This window comes from Pseudophryne corroboree, chromosome 9, assembly GCF_028390025.1.
Source record: "Pseudophryne corroboree isolate aPseCor3 chromosome 9, aPseCor3.hap2, whole genome shotgun sequence".
Classification (NCBI taxonomy): domain Eukaryota; kingdom Metazoa; phylum Chordata; class Amphibia; order Anura; family Myobatrachidae; genus Pseudophryne; species Pseudophryne corroboree.
In genome coordinates this window covers 276,229,794-276,248,337 of record NC_086452.1, presented here as the reverse complement: position 1 = coordinate 276,248,337, position 18,544 = coordinate 276,229,794, and positions in this window count along the sequence as shown.

Below are 18,544 nucleotides of genomic sequence, written 5' to 3'. Positions count from 1 at the left end.
TTCTAGTGTCCTTCGTTTGGGAGAAAAATGCAAAGGTACAAGACAGCTTTTCCTTGCCAATGTCTCTCTTTTGCAAAGAGCTACGCATTGGAAAATTCAGGGCTATGCCGTGTAGATGAAGTCTTAACAGGAGGCTTTAAAATTTTCGTTCTAGTGTCCTTCGTTTGGGAGAAAAATGCAAAGGTACAAGACAGCTTTTCCTTGCCAATATCTCTCTTTTGCAAAGAGCTAGGCATTGGAAAATTCAGGGCTATGCCGTGTAGATGAAGTCTTAACAGGAGGCTTTAAAATTTTCTTTCTAGTGTCCTTCATTTGGGAGAAAAATGCAAAGGTACAAGACAGCTTTTCCTTGCCAATATCTCTCTTTTGCAAAGAGCTACGCATTGGAAAATTCAGGGCTATGCCGAGTAGATGAAGTCTTAACAGGAGGCTTTAAAATTTTCTTTCTAGTGTTCTTCGTTTGGGAGAAAAATGCAAAGGTACAAAACAGCGTTTCCTTGCCAATATCTCTCTTTTGCAATGAGCTACGCATTTGAAAATTCAGGGCTATGCCGTGTAGATGAAGCTCTAACAGGAGGCTTTAAAATTTTCTTTCTAGTGTCCTTCGTTTGGGAGAAAAATGCAAAGGTACAAGACAGCTTTTCCTTGCCAATATCTCTCTTTTGCAAAGAGCTACGCATTGGAAAATTCAGGGCTATGCCGTGTAGATGATGGCCTAACAGGAGGCTTTAACATTTTCTTTCTAGTGTCCTTCGTTTGGGAGAAAAATGCAAAGGTACAAGATAGCTTTTCCTTGCCAATATCTCTCTTTTCAAAGAGCTACGCATTGGAAAATTAAGGGCTATGCCGTGTAGATGAAGCCCTAACAGGTGGCTTTAAAATTTTCATTCTAGTGTCCCTCGTTTGGGAGAAAAATGCAAAGGTACAAGACAGCTTTTCCTTGCCAATATCTCTCTTTTGCAAAGAGCTACGCATTGGAAAATTCAGGGCTATGCCGTGTAGATGAAGGCCTAACAGGAGGCTTTGAAATTTTCTCTCTAGTGTCCTTCGTTTGGGAGAAAAATGCAAAGGTACAAGATAGCTTTTCCTTGCCAATATCTCTCTTTTGCAAAGAGCTACGCATTGGAAAATTCAGGGCTATGCCGTGTAGATGAAGCCCTTACAGGAGGCTTTAAAATTTTCTTTCTAGTGTCCTTCGTTTGGGAGAAAAATGCAAAGGTACAAGACAGCTTTTCCTTGCCAATATCTCTCTTTTGCAAAGAGCTACGCATTGGAAAATTCAGGGCTATGCCGTGTAGATGAAGCCCTAACAGGAGGCTTTAAAATTTTGATTCTAGTGTCCTTCGTTTGGGAGAAAAATGCAAAGGTACAATACAGCTTTTCCTTGCCAATATCTCTCTTTTGCAAAGAGCTACGCATTGGAAAATTCAGGGCTATACCGTGTAGATAAAACACTAACAGGAGGCTTTAAAATTTTCATTCTAGTGTCCTTCGTTTGGGAGAAAAATGCAAAGGTACAAGACAGCTTTTCCTTGCCAATATCTCTCTTTTGCAAAGAGCTACGCATTGGAAAATTCAGGGCTATGCCGTGTAGATGAAGCCCTTACAGGAGGCTTTAAAATTTTCTTTCTAGTGTCCTTCGCTTGGGAGAAAAATGCAAAGGTACAAGACAGCTTTTCCTTGCCAATATCTCTCTTTTGCAAAGAGCTACGCATTGGAAAATTCAGGGCTATGCCGAGTAGATGAAGTCTTAACAGGAGGCTTTAAAATTTTCTTTCTAGTGTTCTTCGTTTGGGAGAAAAATGCAAAGGTACAAGACAGCGTTTCTTTGCCAATATCTCTCTTTTGCAATGAGCTACGCATTGGAAAATTCAGGGCTATGCCGTGTAGATGAAGCTCTAACAGGAGGCTTTAAAATGTTCTTTCTAGTGTCCTTCGTTTGGGAGAAAAATGCAAAGGTACAAGAAAGCTTTTCCTTGCCAATATCTCTCTTTTGCAAAGAGCTACGCATTGGAAAATTCAGGGCTATGCCGTGTAGATGAAGTCTTAACAGGAGGCTTTAAAATTTTCTTTCTAGTGTCCTTCGTTTGGGAGAAAAATGCAAAGGTACAAGACAGCTTTTCCTTGCCAATATCTCTCTTTTGCAAAGAGCTACGCATTGGAAAATTCAGGGCTATGCCGTGTAGATGATGGCCTAACAGGAGGCTTTAAAATTTTCATTCTAGTGTCCTTCGTTTGGGAGAAAAATGCAAAGGTACAAGACAGCTTTTCCTTGCCAATATCTCTCTTTTGCAAAGAGCTACGCATTGGAAAATTCAGGGCTATGCCGTGTAGATGAAGCCCTAACAGGAGGCTTTAAAATTTTCATTCTAGTGTCCTTCGTTTGGGAGAAAAATGCAAAGGTACAAGACAGCTTTTCCTTGCCAATATCTCTCTTTTGCAAAGAGCTACGCATTGGAAAATTCAGGGCTATGCCGTGTAGATGAAGTCTTAACAGGAGGCTTTAAAATTTTCGTTCTAGTGTCCTTCGTTTGGGAGAAAAATGCAAAGGTACAAGACAGCTTTTCCTTGCCAATATCTCTCTTTTGCAAAGAGCTAGGCATTGGAAAATTCAGGGCTATGCTGTGTAGATGAAGTCTTAACAGTAGGCTTTAAAATTTTCTTTCTAGTGTCCTTCGTTTGGGAGAAAAATGCAAAGGTACAAGACAGCTTTTCCTTGCCAATATCTCTCTTTTGCAAAGAGCTACGCATTGGAAAATTCAGGGCTATGCCGAGTAGATGAAGTCTTAACAGGAGGCTTTAAAATTTTCTTTCTAGTGTTCTTCGTTTGGGAGAAAAATGCAAAGGTACAAAACAGCGTTTCCTTGCCAATATCTCTCTTTTGCAATGAGCTACGCATTTGAAAATTCAGGGCTATGCCGTGTAGATGAAGCTCTAACAGGAGGCTTTAAAATTTTCTTTCTAGTGTCCTTCGTTTGGGAGAAAAATGCAAAGGTACAAGACAGCTTTTCCTTGCCAATATCTCTCTTTTGCAAAGAGCTACGCATTGGAAAATTCAGGGCTATGCCGTGTAGATGAAGCTCTAACAGGAGGCTTTAAAATTTTCATTCTAGTGTCCTTCGTTTGGGAGAAAAATGCAAAGGTACAAGACAGCTTTTCCTTGCCAATATCTCTCTTTTGCAAAGAGCTACGCATTGGAAAATTCAGGGCTATGCCGTGTAGATGAAGCCCTAACAGGAGGCTTTAAAATTTTCATTCTAGTGTCCTTTGTTTGGGAGAAAAATGCAAAGGTACTAGACAGCTTTTCCTTGCCAATATCTCTCTTTTGCAAAGAGCTACGCATTGGAAAATTCAGGGCTATGCCGTGTAGATGAAGTCTTAACAGGAGGCTTTAAAATTTTCTTTCTAGTGTCCTTCGTTTGGGAGAAAAATGCAAAGGTACAAGACAGCTTTTCCTTGCCAATATCTCTCTTTTGCAATGAGCTACGCATTGGAAAATTCAGGGCTATGTCGTGTAGATGAAGCTCTAACAGGAGGCTTTAAAATTTTCTTTCTAGTGTCCTTCGTTTGGGAGAAAAATGCAAAGGTACAAGACAGCTTTTCCTTGCCAATATCTCTCTTTTGCAAAGAGCTACGCATTGGAAAATTCAGGGCTATGCCGTGTAGATGAAGTCTTAACAGGAGGCTTTAAAATTTTCGTTCTAGTGTCCTTCGTTTGGGAGAAAAATGCAAAGGTACAAGACAGCTTTTCCTTGCCAATATCTCTCTTTTGCAAAGAGCTAGGCATTGGAAAATTCAGGGCTATGCCGTGTAGATGAAGTCTTAACAGGAGGCTTTAAAATTTTCTTTCTAGTGTCCTTCATTTGGGAGAAAAATGCAAAGGTACAAGACAGCTTTTCCTTGCCAATATCTCTCTTTTGCAAAGAGCTACGCATTGGAAAATTCAGGGCTATGCCGAGTAGATGAAGTCTTAACAGGAGGCTTTAAAATTTTCTTTCTAGTGTTCTTCGTTTGGGAGAAAAATGCAAAGGTACAAAACAGCGTTTCCTTGCCAATATCTCTCTTTTGCAATGAGCTACGCATTTGAAAATTCAGGGCTATGCCGTGTAGATGAAGCTCTAACAGGAGGCTTTAAAATTTTCTTTCTAGTGTCCTTCGTTTGGGAGAAAAATGCAAAGGTACAAGACAGCTTTTCCTTGCCAATATCTCTCTTTTGCAAAGAGCTACGCATTGGAAAATTCAGGGCTATGCCGTGTAGATGATGGCCTAACAGGAGGCTTTAACATTTTCTTTCTAGTGTCCTTCGTTTGGGAGAAAAATGCAAAGGTACAAGACAGCTTTTCCTTGCCAATATCTCTCTTTTGCAAAGAGCTACGCATTGGAAAATTCAGGGCTATGCCGTGTAGATGAAGCCCTAACAGGAGGCTTTAAAATTTTGATTCTAGTGTCCTTCGTTTGGGAGAAAAATGCAAAGGTACAATACAGCTTTTCCTTGCCAATATCTCTCTTTTGCAAAGAGCTACGCATTGGAAAATTCAGGGCTATACCGTGTAGATAAAACACTAACAGGAGGCTTTAAAATTTTCATTCTAGTGTCCTTCGTTTGGGAGAAAAATGCAAAGGTACAAGACAGCTTTTCCTTGCCAATATCTCTCTTTTGCAAAGAGCTACGCATTGGAAAATTCAGGGCTATGCCGTGTAGATGAAGCCCTAACAGGAGGCTTTAAAATTTTCATTCTAGTGTCCTTCGTTTGGGAGAAAAATGCAAAGGTACAAGACAGCTTTTCCTTGCCAATATCTCTCTTTTGCAAAGAGCTACGCATTGGAAAATTCAGGGCTATGCCGTGTAGATGAAGTCTTAACAGGAGGCTTTAAAATTTTCGTTCTAGTGTCCTTCGTTTGGGAGAAAAATGCAAAGGTACAAGACAGCTTTTCCTTGCCAATATCTCTCTTTTGCAAAGAGCTAGGCATTGGAAAATTCAGGGCTATGCTGTGTAGATGAAGTCTTAACAGTAGGCTTTAAAATTTTCTTTCTAGTGTCCTTCGTTTGGGAGAAAAATGCAAAGGTACAAGACAGCTTTTCCTTGCCAATATCTCTCTTTTGCAAAGAGCTACGCATTGGAAAATTCAGGGCTATGCCGAGTAGATGAAGTCTTAACAGGAGGCTTTAAAATTTTCTTTCTAGTGTTCTTCGTTTGGGAGAAAAATGCAAAGGTACAAAACAGCGTTTCCTTGCCAATATCTCTCTTTTGCAATGAGCTACGCATTTGAAAATTCAGGGCTATGCCGTGTAGATGAAGCTCTAACAGGAGGCTTTAAAATTTTCTTTCTAGTGTCCTTCGTTTGGGAGAAAAATGCAAAGGTACAAGACAGCTTTTCCTTGCCAATATCTCTCTTTTGCAAAGAGCTACGCATTGGAAAATTCAGGGCTATGCCGTGTAGATGAAGCTCTAACAGGAGGCTTTAAAATTTTCATTCTAGTGTCCTTCGTTTGGGAGAAAAATGCAAAGGTACAAGACAGCTTTTCCTTGCCAATATCTCTCTTTTGCAAAGAGCTACGCATTGGAAAATTCAGGGCTATGCCGTGTAGATGAAGCCCTAACAGGAGGCTTTAAAATTTTCATTCTAGTGTCCTTTGTTTGGGAGAAAAATGCAAAGGTACTAGACAGCTTTTCCTTGCCAATATCTCTCTTTTGCAAAGAGCTACGCATTGGAAAATTCAGGGCTATGCCGTGTAGATGAAGTCTTAACAGGAGGCTTTAAAATTTTCTTTCTAGTGTCCTTCGTTTGGGAGAAAAATGCAAAGGTACAAGACAGCTTTTCCTTGCCAATATCTCTCTTTTGCAATGAGCTACGCATTGGAAAATTCAGGGCTATGTCGTGTAGATGAAGCTCTAACAGGAGGCTTTAAAATTTTCTTTCTAGTGTCCTTCGTTTGGGAGAAAAATGCAAAGGTACAAGACAGCTTTTCCTTGCCAATGTCTCTCTTTTGCAAAGAGCTACGCATTGGAAAATTCAGGGCTATGCCGTGTAGATGAAGTCTTAACAGGAGGCTTTAAAATTTTCGTTCTAGTGTCCTTCGTTTGGGAGAAAAATGCAAAGGTACAAGACAGCTTTTCCTTGCCAATATCTCTCTTTTGCAAAGAGCTAGGCATTGGAAAATTCAGGGCTATGCCGTGTAGATGAAGTCTTAACAGGAGGCTTTAAAATTTTCTTTCTAGTGTCCTTCATTTGGGAGAAAAATGCAAAGGTACAAGACAGCTTTTCCTTGCCAATATCTCTCTTTTGCAAAGAGCTACGCATTGGAAAATTCAGGGCTATGCCGAGTAGATGAAGTCTTAACAGGAGGCTTTAAAATTTTCTTTCTAGTGTTCTTCGTTTGGGAGAAAAATGCAAAGGTACAAAACAGCGTTTCCTTGCCAATATCTCTCTTTTGCAATGAGCTACGCATTTGAAAATTCAGGGCTATGCCGTGTAGATGAAGCTCTAACAGGAGGCTTTAAAATTTTCTTTCTAGTGTCCTTCGTTTGGGAGAAAAATGCAAAGGTACAAGACAGCTTTTCCTTGCCAATATCTCTCTTTTGCAAAGAGCTACGCATTGGAAAATTCAGGGCTATGCCGTGTAGATGATGGCCTAACAGGAGGCTTTAACATTTTCTTTCTAGTGTCCTTCGTTTGGGAGAAAAATGCAAAGGTACAAGATAGCTTTTCCTTGCCAATATCTCTCTTTTCAAAGAGCTACGCATTGGAAAATTAAGGGCTATGCCGTGTAGATGAAGCCCTAACAGGTGGCTTTAAAATTTTCATTCTAGTGTCCCTCGTTTGGGAGAAAAATGCAAAGGTACAAGACAGCTTTTCCTTGCCAATATCTCTCTTTTGCAAAGAGCTACGCATTGGAAAATTCAGGGCTATGCCGTGTAGATGAAGGCCTAACAGGAGGCTTTGAAATTTTCTCTCTAGTGTCCTTCGTTTGGGAGAAAAATGCAAAGGTACAAGATAGCTTTTCCTTGCCAATATCTCTCTTTTGCAAAGAGCTACGCATTGGAAAATTCAGGGCTATGCCGTGTAGATGAAGCCCTTACAGGAGGCTTTAAAATTTTCTTTCTAGTGTCCTTCGTTTGGGAGAAAAATGCAAAGGTACAAGACAGCTTTTCCTTGCCAATATCTCTCTTTTGCAAAGAGCTACGCATTGGAAAATTCAGGGCTATGCCGTGTAGATGAAGCCCTAACAGGAGGCTTTAAAATTTTGATTCTAGTGTCCTTCGTTTGGGAGAAAAATGCAAAGGTACAATACAGCTTTTCCTTGCCAATATCTCTCTTTTGCAAAGAGCTACGCATTGGAAAATTCAGGGCTATACCGTGTAGATAAAACACTAACAGGAGGCTTTAAAATTTTCATTCTAGTGTCCTTCGTTTGGGAGAAAAATGCAAAGGTACAAGACAGCTTTTCCTTGCCAATATCTCTCTTTTGCAAAGAGCTACGCATTGGAAAATTCAGGGCTATGCCGTGTAGATGAAGCCCTTACAGGAGGCTTTAAAATTTTCTTTCTAGTGTCCTTCGCTTGGGAGAAAAATGCAAAGGTACAAGACAGCTTTTCCTTGCCAATATCTCTCTTTTGCAAAGAGCTACGCATTGGAAAATTCAGGGCTATGCCGAGTAGATGAAGTCTTAACAGGAGGCTTTAAAATTTTCTTTCTAGTGTTCTTCGTTTGGGAGAAAAATGCAAAGGTACAAGACAGCGTTTCTTTGCCAATATCTCTCTTTTGCAATGAGCTACGCATTGGAAAATTCAGGGCTATGCCGTGTAGATGAAGCTCTAACAGGAGGCTTTAAAATGTTCTTTCTAGTGTCCTTCGTTTGGGAGAAAAATGCAAAGGTACAAGAAAGCTTTTCCTTGCCAATATCTCTCTTTTGCAAAGAGCTACGCATTGGAAAATTCAGGGCTATGCCGTGTAGATGAAGTCTTAACAGGAGGCTTTAAAATTTTCTTTCTAGTGTCCTTCGTTTGGGAGAAAAATGCAAAGGTACAAGACAGCTTTTCCTTGCCAATATCTCTCTTTTGCAAAGAGCTACGCATTGGAAAATTCAGGGCTATGCCGTGTAGATGATGGCCTAACAGGAGGCTTTAAAATTTTCATTCTAGTGTCCTTCGTTTGGGAGAAAAATGCAAAGGTACAAGACAGCTTTTCCTTGCCAATATCTCTCTTTTGCAAAGAGCTACGCATTGGAAAATTCAGGGCTATGCCGTGTAGATGAAGCCCTAACAGGAGGCTTTAAAATTTTCATTCTAGTGTCCTTCGTTTGGGAGAAAAATGCAAAGGTACAAGACAGCTTTTCCTTGCCAATATCTCTCTTTTGCAAAGAGCTACGCATTGGAAAATTCAGGGCTATGCCGTGTAGATGAAGTCTTAACAGGAGGCTTTAAAATTTTCGTTCTAGTGTCCTTCGTTTGGGAGAAAAATGCAAAGGTACAAGACAGCTTTTCCTTGCCAATATCTCTCTTTTGCAAAGAGCTAGGCATTGGAAAATTCAGGGCTATGCTGTGTAGATGAAGTCTTAACAGTAGGCTTTAAAATTTTCTTTCTAGTGTCCTTCGTTTGGGAGAAAAATGCAAAGGTACAAGACAGCTTTTCCTTGCCAATATCTCTCTTTTGCAAAGAGCTACGCATTGGAAAATTCAGGGCTATGCCGAGTAGATGAAGTCTTAACAGGAGGCTTTAAAATTTTCTTTCTAGTGTTCTTCGTTTGGGAGAAAAATGCAAAGGTACAAAACAGCGTTTCCTTGCCAATATCTCTCTTTTGCAATGAGCTACGCATTTGAAAATTCAGGGCTATGCCGTGTAGATGAAGCTCTAACAGGAGGCTTTAAAATTTTCTTTCTAGTGTCCTTCGTTTGGGAGAAAAATGCAAAGGTACAAGACAGCTTTTCCTTGCCAATATCTCTCTTTTGCAAAGAGCTACGCATTGGAAAATTCAGGGCTATGCCGTGTAGATGAAGCTCTAACAGGAGGCTTTAAAATTTTCATTCTAGTGTCCTTCGTTTGGGAGAAAAATGCAAAGGTACAAGACAGCTTTTCCTTGCCAATATCTCTCTTTTGCAAAGAGCTACGCATTGGAAAATTCAGGGCTATGCCGTGTAGATGAAGCCCTAACAGGAGGCTTTAAAATTTTCATTCTAGTGTCCTTTGTTTGGGAGAAAAATGCAAAGGTACTAGACAGCTTTTCCTTGCCAATATCTCTCTTTTGCAAAGAGCTACGCATTGGAAAATTCAGGGCTATGCCGTGTAGATGAAGTCTTAACAGGAGGCTTTAAAATTTTCTTTCTAGTGTCCTTCGTTTGGGAGAAAAATGCAAAGGTACAAGACAGCTTTTCCTTGCCAATATCTCTCTTTTGCAATGAGCTACGCATTGGAAAATTCAGGGCTATGTCGTGTAGATGAAGCTCTAACAGGAGGCTTTAAAATTTTCTTTCTAGTGTCCTTCGTTTGGGAGAAAAATGCAAAGGTACAAGACAGCTTTTCCTTGCCAATATCTCTCTTTTGCAAAGAGCTACGCATTGGAAAATTCAGGGCTATGCCGTGTAGATGAAGTCTTAACAGGAGGCTTTAAAATTTTCGTTCTAGTGTCCTTCGTTTGGGAGAAAAATGCAAAGGTACAAGACAGCTTTTCCTTGCCAATATCTCTCTTTTGCAAAGAGCTAGGCATTGGAAAATTCAGGGCTATGCCGTGTAGATGAAGTCTTAACAGGAGGCTTTAAAATTTTCTTTCTAGTGTCCTTCATTTGGGAGAAAAATGCAAAGGTACAAGACAGCTTTTCCTTGCCAATATCTCTCTTTTGCAAAGAGCTACGCATTGGAAAATTCAGGGCTATGCCGAGTAGATGAAGTCTTAACAGGAGGCTTTAAAATTTTCTTTCTAGTGTTCTTCGTTTGGGAGAAAAATGCAAAGGTACAAAACAGCGTTTCCTTGCCAATATCTCTCTTTTGCAATGAGCTACGCATTTGAAAATTCAGGGCTATGCCGTGTAGATGAAGCTCTAACAGGAGGCTTTAAAATTTTCTTTCTAGTGTCCTTCGTTTGGGAGAAAAATGCAAAGGTACAAGACAGCTTTTCCTTGCCAATATCTCTCTTTTGCAAAGAGCTACGCATTGGAAAATTCAGGGCTATGCCGTGTAGATGATGGCCTAACAGGAGGCTTTAACATTTTCTTTCTAGTGTCCTTCGTTTGGGAGAAAAATGCAAAGGTACAAGATAGCTTTTCCTTGCCAATATCTCTCTTTTCAAAGAGCTACGCATTGGAAAATTAAGGGCTATGCCGTGTAGATGAAGCCCTAACAGGTGGCTTTAAAATTTTCATTCTAGTGTCCCTCGTTTGGGAGAAAAATGCAAAGGTACAAGACAGCTTTTCCTTGCCAATATCTCTCTTTTGCAAAGAGCTACGCATTGGAAAATTCAGGGCTATGCCGTGTAGATGAAGGCCTAACAGGAGGCTTTGAAATTTTCTCTCTAGTGTCCTTCGTTTGGGAGAAAAATGCAAAGGTACAAGATAGCTTTTCCTTGCCAATATCTCTCTTTTCAAAGAGCTACGCATTGGAAAATTCAGGGCTATGCCGTGTAGATGAAGCCCTAACAGGAGGCTTTAAAATTTTCATTCTAGTGTCCCTCAATTGGGAGAAAAATGCAAAGGTACAAGACAGCTTTGCCTTGCCAATATCTCTCTTTTGCAAAGAGCTACGCATTGGAAAATTCAGGGCTATGCCGTGTAGATGAAGGCCTAACAGGAGGCTTTGAAATTTTCTCTCTAGTGTCCTTCGTTTGGGAGAAAAATGCAAAGGTACAAGATAGCTTTTCCTTGCCAATATCTCTCTTTTCAAAGAGCTACGCATTGGAAAATTCAGGGCTATGCCGTGTAGATGAAGCCCTAACAGGTGGCTTTAAAATTTTCATTCTAGTGTCCCTCATTTGGGAGAAAAATGCAAAGGTACACGACAGCTTTGCCTTGCCAATATCTCTCTTTTGCAAAGAGCTACGCATTGGAAAATTCAGGGCTATGCCGTGTAGATGAAGGCCTAACAGGAGGCTTTGAAATTTTCTCTCTAGTGTCCTTCGTTTGGGAGAAAAATGCAAAGGTACAAGACAGCTTTTCCTTGCTAATATCTCTCTTTTGCAAAGAGCTTCGCATTGGAAAATTTAGGGCTATGCCGTGTAGATTATTGCCTAACAGGAGGCTTTAACATTTTCTTTCTAGTGTCCTTCGTTTGGGAGAAAAATGCAAAGGTACAAGATAGCTTTTCCTTGCCAATATCTCTCTTTTCAAAGAGCTACGCATTGGAAAATTAAGGGCTATGCCGTGTAGATGAAGGCCTAACAGGAGGCTTTGAAATTTTTTCTCTAGTGTCCTTCGTTTGGGAGAAAAATGCAAAGGTACAAGACAGCTTTTCCTTGCTAATATCTCTCTTTTGCAAAGAGCTACGCATTGGAAAATTTAGGGCTATGCCGTGTAGATGATTGCCTAACAGGTGGCTTTAAAATTTTCATTCTAGTGTCCCTCATTTGGGAGAAAAATGCAAAGGTACAAGACAGCTTTGCCTTGCCAATATCTCTCTTTTGCAAAGAGCTACGCATTGGAAAATTCAGGGCTATGCTGTGTAGATGAAGGCCTAACAGGAGGCTTTGAAATTTTCTCTCTAGTGTCCTTCGTTTGGGAGAAAAATGCAAAGGTACAAGACAGCTTTTCCTTGCTAATATCTCTCTTTTGCAAAGAGCTACGCATTGGAAAATTTAGGGCTATGCCGTGTAGATGATTGCCTAACAGGAGGCTTTAACATTTTCTTTCTAGTGTCCTTCGATTGGGAGAAAAATGCAAAGATACAAGACAGCTTTTCCTTGCCAATATCTCTCTTTTGCAAAGAGCTACGCATTGCAAAATTCAGGGCTATGCCATGTAGATGAAGTCTTAACAGGAGGCTTTAAAAAAATTTTTCTAGTGTCCTTCGTTAGGGAGAAAAATGCAAAGGTACAAGACAGCTTTTCCTTGCCAATATCTATCTTTTGCAATGAGCTACGCATTGGAAAATTCAGGGCTATGCCGCGTAGATGAAGCTCTAACAGGAGGCTTTAAAATTTTCTTTCTAGTGTCCTTCGTTTGGGAGAAAAATGCAAAGGTACAAGACAGATTTTCCTTGCCAATATCTCTCTTTTGCAAAGAGCTACGCATTGGAAAATTCAGGGCTATGCCGTGTAGATGAAGTCTTAACAGGAGGCTTTAACATTTTCTTTCTAGTGTCCTTCGTTTTGGAGAAAAATGCAAAGGTACAAGACAGCTTTTCCTTGCCAATATCTCTCTTTTGCAAAGAGCTATGCATTGGAAAATTCAGGGCTATGCCGTGTAGATGAAGCCCTAACAGGAGGCTTTAAAATTTTCATTCTAGTGTCCTTCGTTTGGGAGAAAAATGCAAAGGTACAAGACAGCTTTTCCTTTTCCAATATCTCTCTTTTGCAAAGAGCTATGCATTGGAAAATTCAGGGCTATGCCGTGTAGATGAAGTCTTAACAGGAGGCTTTAAAATTTTCTTTCTAGTGTCCTTCGTTTGGGAGAAAAATGCAAAGGTACAAGACAGCTTTTCCTTGCCAATATCTCTCTTTTGCAAAGAGCTACGCATTTGAAAATTCAGGGCTATGCCGTGTAGATGAAGCTCTAACAGGAGGCTTTAAAATTTTCATTCCAGTGTCCTTTGTTTGGGAGAAAAATGCAAAGGTACAAGACAGCTTTTCCTTGCCAATATCTCTATTTTGCAAAGAGCTACGCATTGGAAAATTCAGGGATATGCCGTGTAGATGAAGTCTTAACAGGAGGCTTTAAAATTTTCATTCTAGTGTCCTTCATTTGGGAGAAAAATGCAAAGGTACAAGACAGCTTTTCCTTGCCAATATCTCTCTTTTGCAAAGAGCTACGCATTGGAAAATTCAGGGCTATGCCGTGTAGATTAAGTCTTAACAGGAGGCTTTAAAATTTTCATTCTAGTGTCCTTCGTTTGGGAGAAAAATGCAAAGGTACAAGACAGCATTTCCTTGCCAATATCTCTCTTTTGCAAAGAGCTACGCATTGGAAAATTCAGGGCTATGCCGCGTAGATGAAGCTCTAACAGGAGGCTTTAAAATTTTCTTTCTAGTGTCCTTCGTTTGGGAGAAAAATGCAAAGGTACAAGACAGATTTTCCTTGCCAATATCTCTCTTTTGCAAAGAGCTACGCATTGGACAATTCAGGGCTATGCCGTGTAGATGAAGTCTTAACAGGAGGCTTTAACATTTTCTTTCTAGTGTCCTTCGTTTGGGAGAAAAATGCAAAGGTACAAGACAGCTTTTCCTTGCCAATATCTCTCTTTTGCAAAGAGCTATGCATTGGAAAATTCAGGGCTATGCCGTGTAGATGAAGCCCTAACAGGAGGCTTTAAAATTTTCATTCTAGTGTCCTTCGTTTGGGAGAAAAATGCAAAGGTACAATACATCTTTTCCTTTTCCAATATCTCTCTTTTGCAAAGAGCTATGCATTGGAAAATTCAGGGCTATGCCGTGTAGATGAAGTCTTAACAGGAGGCTTTAACATTTTCTTTCTAGTGTCCTTCGTTTGGGAGAAAAATGCAAAGGTACAAGACAGCTTTTCCTTGCCAATATCTCTCTTTTGCAAAGAGCTACGCATTGGAAAATTCAGGGCTATGCCGTGTAGATGAAGCTCTAACAGGAGGCTTTAAAATTTTCATTCCAGTGTCCTTTGTTTGGGAGAAAAATGCAAAGGTACAAGACAGCTTTTCCTTGCCAATATCTCTATTTTGCAAAGAGCTACGCATTGGAAAATTCAGGGATATGCCGTGTAGATGAAGTCTTAACAGGAGGCTTTAAAATTTTCATTCTAGTGTCCTTCGTTTGGGAGAAAAATGCAAAGGTACAAGACAGCTTTTCCTTGCCAATATCTCTCTTTTGCAAAGAGCTACGCATTGGAAAATTCAGGGCTATGCCGTGTAGATTAAGTCTTAACAGGAGGCTTTAAAATTTTCTTTCTAGTGTCCTTCGTTAGGGAGAAAAATGCAAAGGTACAAGACAGCTTTTCCTTGCCAATATCTCTATTTTGCAAAGAGCTACGCATTGGAAAATTCAGGGCTATGCCGTGTAGATGAAGCTCTAACAGGTGGCTTTAAAATTTTCTTTCTAGTGTCCTTCGTTTGGGAGAAAAATTCAAAGATACAAGACAGCTTTTCCTTGCCAATATCTCTCTTTTGCAAAGAGCTAGGCATTGCAAAATTCAGGGCTATGCCATGTAGATGAAGTCTTAACAGGAGTCTTTAAAAAAAAATTTCTAGTGTCCTTCGTTTGGGCGAAAAATGCAAAGGTACAAGACAGCTTTTCCTTGCCAATATCTATCTTTTGCAATGAGCTACGCATTGGAAAATTCAGGGCTATGCCGCTTAGATGAAGCTCTAACAGGAGGCTTTAAAATTTTCTTTCTAGTGTCCTTCGTTTGGGAGAAAAATGCAAAGGTACAAGACAGATTTTCCTTGCCAATATCTCTCTTTTGCAAAGAGCTACGCATTGGAAAATTCAGGGCTATGCCGTGTAGATGAAGTCTTAACAGGAGGCTTTCACATTTTCTATCTAGTGTCCTTCGTTTTGGAGAAAAATGCAAAGGTACAAGACAGCTTTTCCTTGCCAATATCTCTCTTTTGCAAAGAGCTATGCATTGGAAAATTCAGGGCTATGCCGTGTAGATGAAGCCCTAACAGGAGGCTTTAAAAATTTTTTTCTAGTGTCCTTCGTTTGGGAGAAAAATGCAAAGGTACAATACATCTTTTCCTTTTCCAATATCTCTCTTTTGCAAAGAGCTATGCATTGGAAAATTCAGGGCTATGCCGTGTAGATGAAGTCTTTACAGGAGGCTTTAAAATTTTCTTTCTAGTGTCCTTCGTTTGGGAGAAAAATGCAAAGGTACAAAACAGCGTTTCCTTGCCAATATCTCTCTTTTGCAATGAGCTACGCATTGGAAAATTCAGGGCTATGCCGTGTAGATGAAGCTCTAACAGGAGGCTTTAAAATGTTCTTTCTAGTGTCCTTCGTTTGGGAGAAAAATGCAAAGGTACAAGAAAGCTTTTCCTTGCCAATATCTCTCTTTTGCAAAGAGCTACGCATTGGAAAATTCAGGGCTATGCCGTGTAGATGAAGTCTTAACAGGAGGCTTTAAAATTTTCTTTCTAGTGTCCTTCGTTTGGGAGAAAAATGCAAAGGTACAAGATAGCTTTTACTTGCCAATATCTCTCTTTTGCAAAGAGCTACGCATTGGAAAATTCAGGGCTATGCCGTGTAGATGATGGCCTAACAGGAGGCTTTAAAATTTTCATTCTAGTGTCCTTCGTTTGGGAGAAAAATGCAAAGGTACAAGACAGCTTTTCCTTGCCAATATCTCTCTTTTGCAAAGAGCTACGCATTGGAAAATTCAGGGCTATGCCGTGTAGATGAAGCCCTAACAGGAGGCTTTAAAATTTTCATTCTAGTGTCCTTCGTTTGGGAGAAAAATGCAAAGGTACAAGACAGCTTTTCCTTGCCAATATCTCTCTTTTGCAAAGAGCTACGCATTGGAAAATTCAGGGCTATGCCGTGTAGATGAAGTCTTAACAGGAGGCTTTAAAATTTTCGTTCTAGTGTCCTTCGTTTGGGAGAAAAATGCAAAGGTACAAGACAGCTTTTCCTTGCCAATATCTCTCTTTTGCAAAGAGCTAGGCATTGGAAAATTCAGGGCTATGCCGTGTAGATGAAGTCTTAACAGTAGGCTTTAAAATTTTCTTTCTAGTGTCCTTCGTTTGGGAGAAAAATGCAAAGGTACAAGACAGCTTTTCCTTGCCAATATCTCTCTTTTGCAAAGAGCTATGCATTGGAAAATTCAGGGCTATGCCGAGTAGATGAAGTCTTAACAGGAGGCTTTAAAATTTTCTTTCTAGTGTTCTTCGTTTGGGAGAAAAATGCAAAGGTACAAAACAGCGTTTCCTTGCCAATATCTCTCTTTTGCAATGAGCTACGCATTTGAAAATTCAGGGCTATGCCGTGTAGATGAAGCTCTAACAGGAGGCTTTAAAATTTTCTTTCTAGTGTCCTTCGTTTGGGAGAAAAATGCAAAGGTACAAGACAGCTTTTCCTTGCCAATATCTCTCTTTTGCAAAGAGCTACGCATTGGAAAATTCAGGGCTATGCCGTGTAGATGAAGCTCTAACAGGAGGCTTTAAAATTTTCATTCTAGTGTCCTTCGTTTGGGAGAAAAATGCAAAGGTACAAGACAGCTTTTCCTTGCCAATATCTCTCTTTTGCAAAGAGCTACGCATTGGAAAATTCAGGGCTATGCCGTGTAGATGAAGCCCTAACAGGAGGCTTTAAAATTTTCATTCTAGTGTCCTTTGTTTGGGAGAAAAATGCAAAGGTACTAGACAGCTTTTCCTTGCCAATATCTCTCTTTTGCAAAGAGCTACGCATTGGAAAATTCAGAGCTATATTGTGTAGATGATGGCCTAACAGGAGGTTTTAAAATTTTCTTTCTAGTGTCCTTCGTTTGGGAGAAAAATGCAAAGGTACAAGACAGCTTTTCCTTGCCAATATCTCTCTTTTCAAAGAGCTACGCATTGGAAAATTAAGGGCTATGCCGTGTAGATGAAGCCCTAACAGGTGGCTTTAAAATTTTCATTCTAGTGTCCCTCGTTTGGGAGAAAAATGCAAAGGTACAAGACAGCTTTTCCTTGCCAATATCTCTCTTTTGCAAAGAGGTACGCATTGGAAAATTCAGGGCTATGCCGTGTAGATGAAGCCCTAACAGGAGGCTTTAAAATTTTCATTCTAGTGTCCCTCGTTTGCTAGAAAAATGCAAAGGTACAAGACAGCTTTTCCTTGCCAATATCTCTCTTTTGCAAAGAGCTACGCATTGGAAAATTCAGGGCTATGCCGTGTAGATGAAGCCCTACCAGGAGGCTTTAAAATTTTCATTCTAGTGTCCTTCGTTTGGGAGAAAAATGCAAAGGTACAAGACAGCTTTTCCTTGCCAATATCTCTCTTTTGCAAAGAGCTACGCATTGGAAAATTCAGGGCTATGCCGTGTAGATGATGGCCTAACAGGAGGCTTAAAAATTTTCATTCTAGTGTCCTTCGTTTGGGAGAAAAATGCAAAGGTACAAGACAGCTTTTCCTTGCCAATATCTCTCTTTTGCAAAGAGCTACGCATTGGAAAATTCAGGGCTATGCCGTGTAGATGAAGTCTTAACAGGAGGCTTTAAAATTTTCTTTCTAGTGTCCTTCGTTTGGGAGAAAAATGCAAAGGTACAAGACAGCTTTCCTTGCCAATATCTCTCTTTTGCAATGAGCTACGCATTGGAAAATTCAGGGCTATGTCGTGTAGATGAAGCTCTAACAGGAGGCTTTAAAATTTTCTTTCTAGTGTCCTTCGTTTGGGAGAAAAATGCAAAGGTACAAGACAGCTTTTCCTTGCCAATATCTCTCTTTTGCAAAGAGCTACGCATTGGAAAATTCAGGGCTATGCCGTGTAGATGAAGTCTTAACAGGAGGCTTTAAAATTTTCGTTCTAGTGTCCTTCGTTTGGGAGAAAAATGCAAAGGTACAAGACAGCTTTTCCTTGCCAATATCTCTCTTTTGCAAAGAGCTAGGCATTGGAAAATTCAGGGCTATGCCGTGTAGATGAAGTCTTAACAGGAGGCTTTAAAATTTTCTTTCTAGTGTCCTTCATTTGGGAGAAAAATGCAAAGGTACAAGACAGCTTTTCCTTGCCAATATCTCTCTTTTGCAAAGAGCTACGCATTGGAAAATTCAGGGCTATGCCGAGTAGATGAAGTCTTAACAGGAGGCTTTAAAATTTTCTTTCTAGTGTTCTTCGTTTGGGAGAAAAATGCAAAGGTACAAAACAGCGTTTCCTTGCCAATATCTCTCTTTTGCAATGAGCTGCGCATTTGAAAATTCAGGGCTATGCCGTGTAGATGAAGCTCTAACAGGAGGCTTTAAAATTTTCTTTCTAGTGTCCTTCGTTTGGGAGAAAAATGCAAAGGTACAAGACAGCTTTTCCTTGCCAATATCTCTCTTTTGCAAAGAGCTACGCATTGGAAAATTCAGGGCTATGCCGTGTAGATGATGGCCTAACAGGAGGCTTTAACATTTTCTTTCTAGTGTCCTTCGTTTGGGAGAAAAATGCAAAGGTACAAGATAGCTTTTCCTTGCCAATATCTCTCTTTTCAAAGAGCTACGCATTGGAAAATTAAGGGCTATGCCGTGTAGATGAAGCCCTAACAGGTGGCTTTAAAATTTTCATTCTAGTGTCCCTCGTTTGGGAGAAAAATGCAAAGGTACAAGACAGCTTTTCCTTGCCAATATCTCTCTTTTGCAAAGAGCTACGCATTGGAAAATTCAGGGCTATGCCGTGTAGATGAAGGCCTAACAGGAGGCTTTGAAATTTTCTCTCTAGTGTCCTTCGTTTGGGAGAAAAATGCAAAGGTACAAGATAGCTTT